Source organism: Phyllostomus hastatus, unplaced genomic scaffold (assembly GCF_019186645.2).
Source record: "Phyllostomus hastatus isolate PE091 unplaced genomic scaffold, TTU_PhHast_1.1 phas_contig_148, whole genome shotgun sequence".
NCBI lineage: Eukaryota > Metazoa > Chordata > Mammalia > Chiroptera > Phyllostomidae > Phyllostomus > Phyllostomus hastatus.
The window spans coordinates 9,182,606-9,193,279 of record NW_025333607.1 but is presented as its reverse complement, the minus strand read 5'-3'; positions in this window follow the sequence as shown (position 1 = coordinate 9,193,279).

Genomic DNA, 10,674 nt, shown 5'->3' with positions numbered 1-10,674 from the left:
CTTTAAATGAGGGGAAGGAAATGGACCTAAAGTTATTTATAACCTAGTATTCACATTTTAGCCTGCCCTGCTGTCTTGGTGACTTAGAAAAACCCCATCAACTATCTCCCAATCCCTACCGCAAAATTTACCCCTGAGTGTCTTCTGATTCTTTCTCATTTTCTTAGCTTTGTTGTAAATTATAGTATTGTTGCATTACCTAGTCATAGCATTTTCACTATTCCTTTCCTTTTTTCATCCCTCCATATCTATCCTCTATCATCTATCTATCTGTTTATGTATCCATCTATCATCCATCCACCCATCCATCCACCATCCAATTTTGTGTAACAGGGTAATGGAGAAGGGTGTAAAGAATTGGGGGGAAAGCAAACAAAAATTTCCCTACATCTTCTGAAAATAATAGAGTTTGTTAGGGTTAGGACACTCAGTTTTAAAATGAGAAAACTTCTGGGAACCTAAAAGCTACCCGTGATTCCCACATTGCTATGAATGCACTGCTAAGTGAGTTTCTTTCCCTGTTTGTTCAAGGATAGCATCATTGAGAGACTGAAGGTTTGGTTGAGAGGAAGAAGAAACATTTTTGGAGCATGTCCACTACCCAGGAAGAGCCTTTAATATCATGGATGAACTCAAATTCTTACATTATTGGGGCTTAGTAGGGTAAAGAGGAGAGAAATACCAGGGAAGGAAGGGAAATTTAAAATACAAACCCGAACTGCTCCAAAACTTTCTTAGGGTCAGCCCTGAACATGCCACTATTAAATCTCTGGAGTCTTTTTCTGCCCCTGATATAATAGCAGCTAAAGCCATCCAGAGATGCTACAAAACTAGTGTGTTTTGAAGCAGATATGAAGAATAAGGAAGATTCTAAACTTGGGGAACAAGGACAGGGTGAGTGGCTCTGAAAATGTGAGGTGGACAGGGTGGGTACTATTGCCAGAACCAAAACATTCCAGAAAATTCACTCAAACTCAACTCAGAGGAACAGCAGACCTCAGTCTTTGTATTATTCAAGGTTGGGCTGTATGGGAAGGACCCAGAGGACTAATGGCTGGTTAAATAAGTCCAGCATACATGGGCAATCTGAGAACCCTTGTCATTTTTCCTTAGAAGACTCCCCTGAACCTCAAGCCAAAGGCAATGTTTGAGCTCTTAAGATTTTGCTTTATAGTTGCAACTTGTGTTTGTTAGATGATGTAGGAGAGGAAAATTAAAGCAGGGAGGGTAGGCAAGAAAGTTTTGTACATTTTATTGGTTAAGGCTTGAATATCTGTGGGTTATAACAGAAAAATGGGTAGTCATAATGTTTAAAATAGCTATTGCTTTAAACCATATTATTGTGCTATATTTATCCAGCCTGGGTCTCAGGTTGCTGTCAATGCTGCGCTCCTAGGAAACATGTCCAGCACGAAGATGATCCTAGTGCGTAGTCAAAGGGCATGAGTCATCCAGGTGAACGATCCAGCCGTGCTGGACTGAGCCACGTGGGTAAAATCCAATAAATTTATGAGTCATTCTCACACTCCCAAATGAAGCAGAATAAACTAGCTTTCCCTTTGATTTTACAGAGATAAAAAAGAAGGCCAAATGGAACATATTTAGAGAGCAGCACAGTGGAATAAACTATGGCATAGAAAATCGTTAAGCTAAAACAACGACCACAACAAAATAAAACAGAATAAAACAAAACAGACCCATACTTTTTAATGCATTGCAAGGATTCCAAGAAATTAAAGAAATTTTAAATTTCCTCACTTTCTTCACCAAAAAATTAGTTAACCAGAGAAGGGAGGGACAAGCAGTAATCAAACACAAATGGGGACGTTTTTGAGGGCAAAGCTGAGTATCAGCCCTATGATTAAAAGACTAGTCTGTGGGCCAGCAGCGAAATAGGAGAACTTGGCCAGAGGATCCCGTGTTAATTCTGGGAGGGGCCTGGAATGGTCATAGGTTGGTGGTGTTCCTCTGGAGCTTGGGGAGAAGAAAACAAATCTTTCTGGAGGAAAGTCTTCCAAGATTCCCATGGATAGCAATCAATCAAATATTATCTCACAAGCATCCATCAGCAAATGCACAAGAAAACAGAGTAAAAAGAACATAAAACACTTAGAACCCAAATACTTTGGATAATAGAACTAACAAACACGGGAAATAAGATAATCATGTATAAAATATTCAAAGAAATAAGAGATAGGATTACAAAAATAAACAAGAAACAAAAGACAAAATGCCTAGGCACTCTATAAAATAACAAACCAGAGTTTAAAAAAATGAAAATATAGTTGTTGAAGTAAGAAGTTCAATTATTAGACTAGATACCACTTAAAAAAATCAGTAGGATGGAAGACGACCTGAAAGAGCTTACCCAGAATGCAGCAAGGAGATAAAAAGAAGTCAAAAATATAAACCAGAGGGTAAGAGCTATGGAAGACACAGTGGAAATATCTAACCAACAGCTAATGAATGTTCCAGAAGAAGAAAATAAGGAGAATGGTGGAGGGGCAATATCTGAAAAAGGAACAGCTGAAGAAATTGTAGAACAATGTAGACACAGAAGAATCAATGAAAAGAACCCATAATTTAGTGTGAAACACTAAAGACAAAGAGAAGAGCACAAAAGTGCCTGGGGAGAAAAGGCAGATGACCTAAATATACAGTGAAAGTAGGCCAACAGAACAGTTCTGCACAGCAACAATGGGTTCTTGAAAAGAGTGGATTAATATCTTCACCATGCTAAGAGAAAATATCTATTAACTTAGAATTGTGTGCCCGGAAAATCTCTTTCACAAACTGGTATAAAATAAAGACATTTTCAATAGAAGAATGATGAGTTGCATTTACCACCAAGAGACTCTCAAAGAATTGATACTTCAGGGGTATCAAAGAATTGATACTACAAGTGATACTTCAGGAAATCAAAGGATGCTGGGAAGATTTTTCTGAGATGCAAGAGGTATGGGAGCAAAAAAACAATTAAATGTAAGTAAATCTATATTAACATTGTATTTACAAAGTACATTTTTTAAATTATCTATCTTTAATTTTTGAGGTTTAAAAAGGGAGTGAACCAAATAGTTCTTAAAAAGAGCAGGTAGGGTATGAGAATTAAAATTAAGCAGGGAAGATAATGAGAGTTAAAAGGCCCTAAAGTCATTGTTCTGGGAACACTGTTAAGGGGAATGTTTAATTTTTTTGGAAACCCACTAATACAGCACACACAAAGGGATGCTGAGAGAGTAGTCGTTCATTTTCACTTCCATGGGATGAAAAGTCTCCTGCAAAAGAAGCTTTTATGGACTTGTGTGATTTCCTATTATTTCTTTTTAATCCCACAAGGAGAAAGGGACAAAAAGTTTTGCAGTGAAAGGACAACCATTCTTTAATAAAGCCAAGAGACGCAGAGAATTACAAAGGAGAGAATTACTATTCACACAAGAAAATTGTTTATTTTGCAGAAAAAAATAACCATTACTTCTATCATCCATGCCCAAGATTCAGTTTTTACACAAGACTTTCAAAAAGTTGTGAAACATAGATTATAAAGAGGGTACATGGAGACACGTGTGTAGAGTTTAAAGACTAATAATAAAAAACCGGGATGTTCCGGCCACCACAACAGAAAGTGAATTCTCAGACCCCAGGAGCTCTCTGTGCGCCTTCTCCAATCACCTTCTATGCTACACCTGCCAGAAGCATCACTCAGCCGAATTTTGTTCCCTGGTTTTGCTCCACTGCTGTTACCTAGACATTTTCATATCTTCATACAACATATGGATTAATTCTGACTATATGATAGAATTGGAATCATGCCTATGTATTCTTCTATGACTTCTTAAACTTATGTTTTTAACTTTCATCCCTGTTGATCTCTTCTCTGTAATTCATTCATTTTTATTGCTATAGATCATTCAGGCAAACAAAATTTATTGCCAGTGGGTGGGACTTGCCAACGGCTCCTTTGGCGAGAAGAAGGGTGGGGAATATTCCCGCGGACTCATGGAGAGTCCACGGGGAAGGCAGTGAGGGGAGCTGGGGCCCCAGACAATGGGGGCAGCTTTGTGTCTGAGCTCAGATTTGATTTCCGAGACAACAGGAAGACAATGAAAGTTTTTTTTCCAATTGGAATTTTATTATTATTTTGTATTAGTTTCAGGTGAACAGTGTGGTGTTTAGACCATCACATACTTCACACAGTGGTCCCCCGATATTTCTAGTGCCCACTGGCTCCATACATGGTTACTACAGTATTATTGACTGTATTCCCTGTGCTGTGATTTACATCCTGGAGACTATTCTTTAACCGCCAATTTGTACTTCTTAATCCCTTCACCCAGTCCCCAACCCTCTCCCTTTGGCAACCATTAGTCTGTTCTCTATCTATGAGTCTCTTTCTTTTTGTTTGTTTGTTTGTTTATTTATCTCTTGCCAATCAAGTTTTTAAACAACAGCTGGGTGTGATCCAAGTGGCTTCTGCACAGGGTGGTTTTGCAGTCTCACAGAGGACAAGCTGGTGTGAAGGGAGTCTCTTAGCAGGACAGATGGACAGAAGGACCCAGAAAGGGTCCAGGCAGGACAGCGAGGGGCTGGAAGGAGGCAGTGACAACAGATGTGCGGGGGCGGGGCTAGGAAATAAAGATGTCTCTAAGGCTGAAGGCTGGGATCTGATGGCCCACGGGCTGCAGGCTGCAGGCATGTGGCAGCTACAGGTAAGTCATGAATATAATGGCTTACAGAGGTGCTGATAAAAACCAGGGCTGCCGTGGCCAGTGGTTCAGTTGGTTAGAGCATTGTCCCCGATACAGCAGGGTTGTGGGTTCGATCCCTAGTCAGGGCATATATAAGAGTCACTTATGCATAAATAAGTGGAATGACAAATCAATGTTTCTCTTTTTCTCTCTCTCTATTTCTCTCCCTCTAAAATCAATTAAACAAAACAAAACAAAACAAAACAAGGCTGGAATCGGGGACTTCAGTTCCAGTTCCAGTGCTGTGACTAATTGGCTACTGGGCACTGGGAAAACCACTTCCTCTCCTGGGTTTATTTATCACAGGAAGGGGTTAACTGGGAAATGCAATGTTTCTTCCAGCTGGAAGATTCTATTATTCCAAGCTTTTATTCCCCCTTCATCATACTTAGTTCTGAAAGCAGTGAGTCATGAAACCCCTGGACTTTTTCTCAAAAGTAAACTCAGAAAAATATATCTTGCATTGCCTTTAAGACCCTGAGGGTTCAACATTTATTGAAAATGTTATGAGGCAAATAGTGAGACACATGACTCCCCTTTGGAATTTGACCTTGACAAACCCATGTATCATAAACTTGGGGAGGAGATGAGGGGAACTCGGAGATAAGTCAGGAAATTTGAATTGAGCAAGATAATTAAACACTGAAAACAGTTTTTCTTGCCTGCTATATTTGTTTAAAGCTCCTGGGTTATGGACATAGTGAACTCCAACTCTTAAGCGAACCATGTAATGAAACCAGCTGACGTTTAGGCTGATGGGTGACTCATAGTTTTTTAATCATTACGAGCGCTTCTGAAAGATTCTAGTTTCTTGGAGTGGAGCGTTTATAAGGTCTTTGGCTAGAGCCTCCATGATCTTAGGAAAGTTCCAGAATAAGTACAGAGAGTGGGCACAAACCACACAGTGAATAAGACTTATTAGCAATAAAAGACGCATCCGCTTCCCTCCGCGTGTGGCAGGACCGCCTGATGAATGATTTACGTTCTTGTGCAAATGGTCTTCTCGGTCTGCCTGATTTTAGTGAAGCAGCTGGAAAATATTTCATCCCACATTTCAAATATTTTGTTCCAAGGATATTGAATAATAAAATGTACTCCCTGGCCTCTTGAATAATAAATCCATTTATTCAGGAGGCAACGCATTTTGTAAACTAAATGAAATTTAGGTTTTTCTGATCTGATGTAAGATTCCCCAAAAAAGAGGAAGGATGGGGAGTACACCGACTCTATTTTTTTGTTCCTTTTATTTTTCTAAGTGTCACATTAAACCCAAGACTGCCACACAGGCTCTTAAAACTGAAAAATTGGATATTTCACTCAAAGGCCTTTAGGCTTTAAGCTTCAATATCCTTAAAATCGACAATGGGCTATGTCGGTGATGGAGGACGAGTAGGTGATGGCTTCAGTTGGGGAGAAACACATTTTCAAGCTTCCTGTGCTGTGACGGCCTGTAGGGATGCTGAGAGAGAAAGGGACAAAAATTGTGGGCCACATCTCCTGGGACTTGGAGAGGAGGCCGAGAGAGAACCTGTAATTACCATTTCTAAATCACTGGGCCAGGAGCTAACACCACTTTGACTTGGCCTGGAATTTGGCTAGGGGTCAGTAAAAGGCAAGGGTATACAGGGTTAGCGAAGGTCTGTTGGTAGCTGGTAAAAGTGAGGGAAGTGTAGCCCTGGCTGGCGTAGCTCAGTGGATTGAGCTCGGGCTGCGAACCAAAGTGTCGCAGGTTCGATTCCCAGTCAGGATACATGCCTGGGTTGCAGGCCATGACCCCCAGCCACCGCACATTGATGTTTCTCTCTCTCTCTCTTCTTCCCTTCCCCCTCTAAAAATAAATGAATAAAATCTTAAAAAAAAGTGAGGGAAGTGAGAAGCTTGTTTATATGAATTCATTCACTTATTCATTCACCCAGTCATTTAATACATATTTATGGAGACTTAGTATGTTCCAGGTATTGCCGGGCATAGAACAGTGAACCATACAGACTAAAGCTCTTGCCTTCAAGGAAATCACATGTCAGTGAATGAAGCTAAACAATGAACAAACAATGAAAAGACACAGCAGAATGTGATGAGTGTTATAGAGAAGAATGAAACAGGAAAGGGAGATAAGGTGTGCTGGTGGGGACCGAATGTCATTTCCCCCCTTTTTAAATTGAATCCACTGGGGTGACATGGGTGAATAAAATTATATAGGGTTTCAGGGGTGCGATTCTACAATATGCCATCTGTGCATTGTATTGTATATTCACCACCCCAGTCAAGTCTCCTTCCATCGCCATTGGTTCCCCCCTGTACTTTCTTCTACCTCCCGCACCCCCTTCCCTCGGCCAATCACTGTGCTGTTTGAAAGAGAGTGGTGAGGAAGGGTTTGCCAATAAGGTGGCATTTGAGAAGTGGAGGAGGTGATGGAGAGCCAGCCATCTGGGAAGAGACGATTAAGGAAAAGAGCCTCACGGGAAGAGGACACGCAGCATGGGCAAAGAGCTCTGGCCTGTTCGTGAAAGCAGATGGCTGGAGAGGGGTGGACACAGGGGAGCCTGTAGGAGGGAAATCCTGCACAATCGTGTGTGCATTGGGGGGCTGTCCACAGCATGCCGTGCCCTGCAGATTCTTACTCTGCCTGAGCTTGAAGGAGAATAATATGATTTGATGTGGATTTTCAAATAACCACTCTGGTTTCTATGTTGGGAATAGACTGCGGGTGGAGGAAGGTCAAGGACAAAACCGAGGATACAGCTCTATGGATCTTTCAATCATTACGATGGCAGATGGCAGTGGCTTGAACCTGGATGAAAGGAGCAGAGATAAGAGGTAGTCGGATTTTGAGTATATTTTGAAGGTGGAACCAATGGGATTTACTGATAGATTGGATATGTATTACAAGAGAAAGAGAGGAGTCATAAATGACTAAAATAAGGCCGTCTGAGCAACTAGATGGGTAGCCTGGCGAGACCTCGAAGACAGAGGAAAGTTCAAGGGGAAGGGTTATGACTTTCTTTCTAAACCTGTTAAATTTGGAATGTTTCAAAATGTGGAGGGAAAGCCAACAACACACGCTCTCCCTCAGATTCCAATATGCATCGTTTAAGAGTGAAAATGTGTGTGATAGAAGTTGACAGACAATCTCCATTTTACACGGTCAGAGGGTACGTGTCACACTTCTTTCCAGACTCAAGTTCTCTCCTTGCAGCCCTGCAGCCAGAGCTGTGGATTCCCGACACCCCCGAGAGCTGAGAAAGTACATTCCTGTGTCTTCTTGGCTTGTTCCTTCTCAGGCTGGACCTGTTTTCTCATGGCTTCTAAGATGTCATTCACACACAGCTTTCAAGGGTGTGGTCCACTCCTTTCTTCTCCTTCGCCCTGTCTTTTTGTGGGGCCACAGAGTTCCAGTCCCCACTGTTCATTGTTCTTGGGGAAGAGCCGTTTCTGCCTCGCTCAACGATCTGCCGCAGGGCTGAGGTTCCACTGACTTTCTCAGCCGGGGCCCGAGCGACCTGCTGTTCGTGTGAAATGCCACCTGCTCACATGAGAGTAACTCCACTCACCTGCAGGGGATGAAAAACAGAACAAAACACCGAATGCCCCAGAAACTTACCAGGCACAGGGGTCCCCACTCCCTTTGGCTCTGCCTCCTTTTAGTCCCTGACGCCACAGAAGTGCTTTCACCTGATGCACACGGAGCAAACTCCTCTCTGGACTGAGCCTCGGAGGCAGTGGAGAATGTTAGGGCTGTGGGCTAACCCCCAACGCTGTACAGTGGAGAAACTGGGGGCCCAGCTATGCCCAGAAGCTGCAGGCACACACCGCTTGGCAGAACTCTCCAGCAGGCCAGTGGGCCAGTGCAGCTGGTTAGAAGCAAAAGGCCTTTGTCTCCCATGCATGTGACTGCACCCAGCCTTCTGACTGGGAGGCCGGTGGCGGCATGTTCAGTGCTTTCTTTTGAGAAGGGAGAAGCTCGATATTTGGGTCCCTGCTAGGACCTTCCAGGACTGTGCTAAAGCTTTACGTCCTGCTGTGGATTAGGAGATGATTTTCAGGTTTTTATTGTCTGTCTTCTAAAGGGGTTTGAAATGCATCCAAATCCAAATATGCCATCCAAATATGGGCAAGCACATATTTAAATTCCATCCAATCTCCCGGTTGTAAATATAGAACCAGGGGAACGGACATTAAACAGCATGCCCCCCATACTCTGCAAGCTGGAGGCAGGGTTTGGAGCAAAGTTCAGGACCATTTGTCTTAGCTGGCTTTCCCAGAGACCCTAGTTTTGCCAGGAAGATAAGCAGATACTTTTTATTTTAATTTTTAAAGATTTTATTTATTTATTTTTAGAGAGAGGAGAAGAAAGGCAGAGAGAGAGAGAAACATCAATGTGTGGTTGCCTCTCATGCGCCCCCTACTGGGGACCTGGCCCACAACCCAGGCATGTCCCCTGACTAGGAATCAAACTGGTGACCCCTTGCTTCGCAGGCCAGCAATCAATCCATGAAACCACACCAGCCAGAGCGAGCAGATACTTTTTAAAATGCTGTAACCATTCCTTGGAATTTCCAATGTTTATTAAACTTTCTGACCCGAGGCCATGGTGATGGATTTCCAGGATTTTTGTTTTTATTAAAAAATAAAAACAGTTAAAAAGGCACTAAAGATTTCATGGGCAAAGCTGAACCTGTTCAGACTTGAAAGAGCGTAATCTGTCATGAGGGACAGCTTGAATGATGAATTAATAATGAACTCATATAGCAAGTCCGGGGTGGAAATTGGATGCGTTGCATGTGAATGGCGAGAGCGGGACAAGGTGAATGAATCAATTACCTATGATCTCACGCAGAATTCTGATTAGGAAGTTTCTTTCCAATAGTCCTAGCAAAACGAAACTCCTAAATACGCTATCGAAGATGCCTTAGAAGTGTGACCAGCACAATATGGTCATTGCAAATTGCCCCAGATTAGTGTTATATTTCATGAAGTGACAGATGTGTGGACTGAACTTCCATAGCCTAACGAGGACCCATAGTTTTGTGGTGAGAAGTTCTAAGGCCACGCCTCTAACTTTTGCATTTTCTAAACTACCGTTAATTACGATAGTATTCTTTTTCTGGTCAAAGGCGTGTTTTGTATCTTTCTCAGGTCAGCAAATATCAAAAAAAGGGGGAGGGGCTAATATAATCGTCATCGTGTGGCAGACTAAACTATTGGTCTTAGTTTATTTTCCTCTGCATTATGGTTCTTCTTTCACAACCTTGGCCCCACGGAGAGTGGCGAGGACTCATCCACCCTTAGTTTGGGCTCGACCATGTGATTCACTTTGGCCAAAAGAATGTTTGGGTTCGTTCTCTCGTTGCTCTGCCATTGACATGGAAGGAACCTGGCCCTGATTACCCAGCAGCCCCAGGGGAATGAGGCACAGGGAGCGGAGCTTCCCCAGCCAGTTTGAGGATGAGCAACCAAGACATAAATGCTTACTTTTCTATGCTGCTGGACTTGGGGGCAGTGAGTTACACAGAATTATTGTGGCTGTCACTGACAGATCTGCTCAGCAGCTTATTTTATTTGCCAAACAAGAGCAACACAAGACAAAAATTCTCTTTGTTATTGCCATCACTTCACAATAGGCAGAACATCTTTTAACTAAAAACCAGGAAGAACATAACTTAGAAGGAAGGACAGTCCTTTAAATGGAAATATTTAACGCTATGAAAAACACGTTGCAGAATTCCCATCTTCCTCGTTTTTTGTGGGGGCCCATGAAAATGTCATCAGAGGCTCGTAGCCGTCTGGGGGCAGCTGGAAGGAGTCTTCATCTAGGACAAGAGTCTGGGCACAGGTCCCCCAGGACAGCTCCCTGAGCTCCGAGCCACTGCTCCCAAATATGAGTCAGAGTTTCTGCTTATTTCTTTGCTTGTATAACAGGGCATGA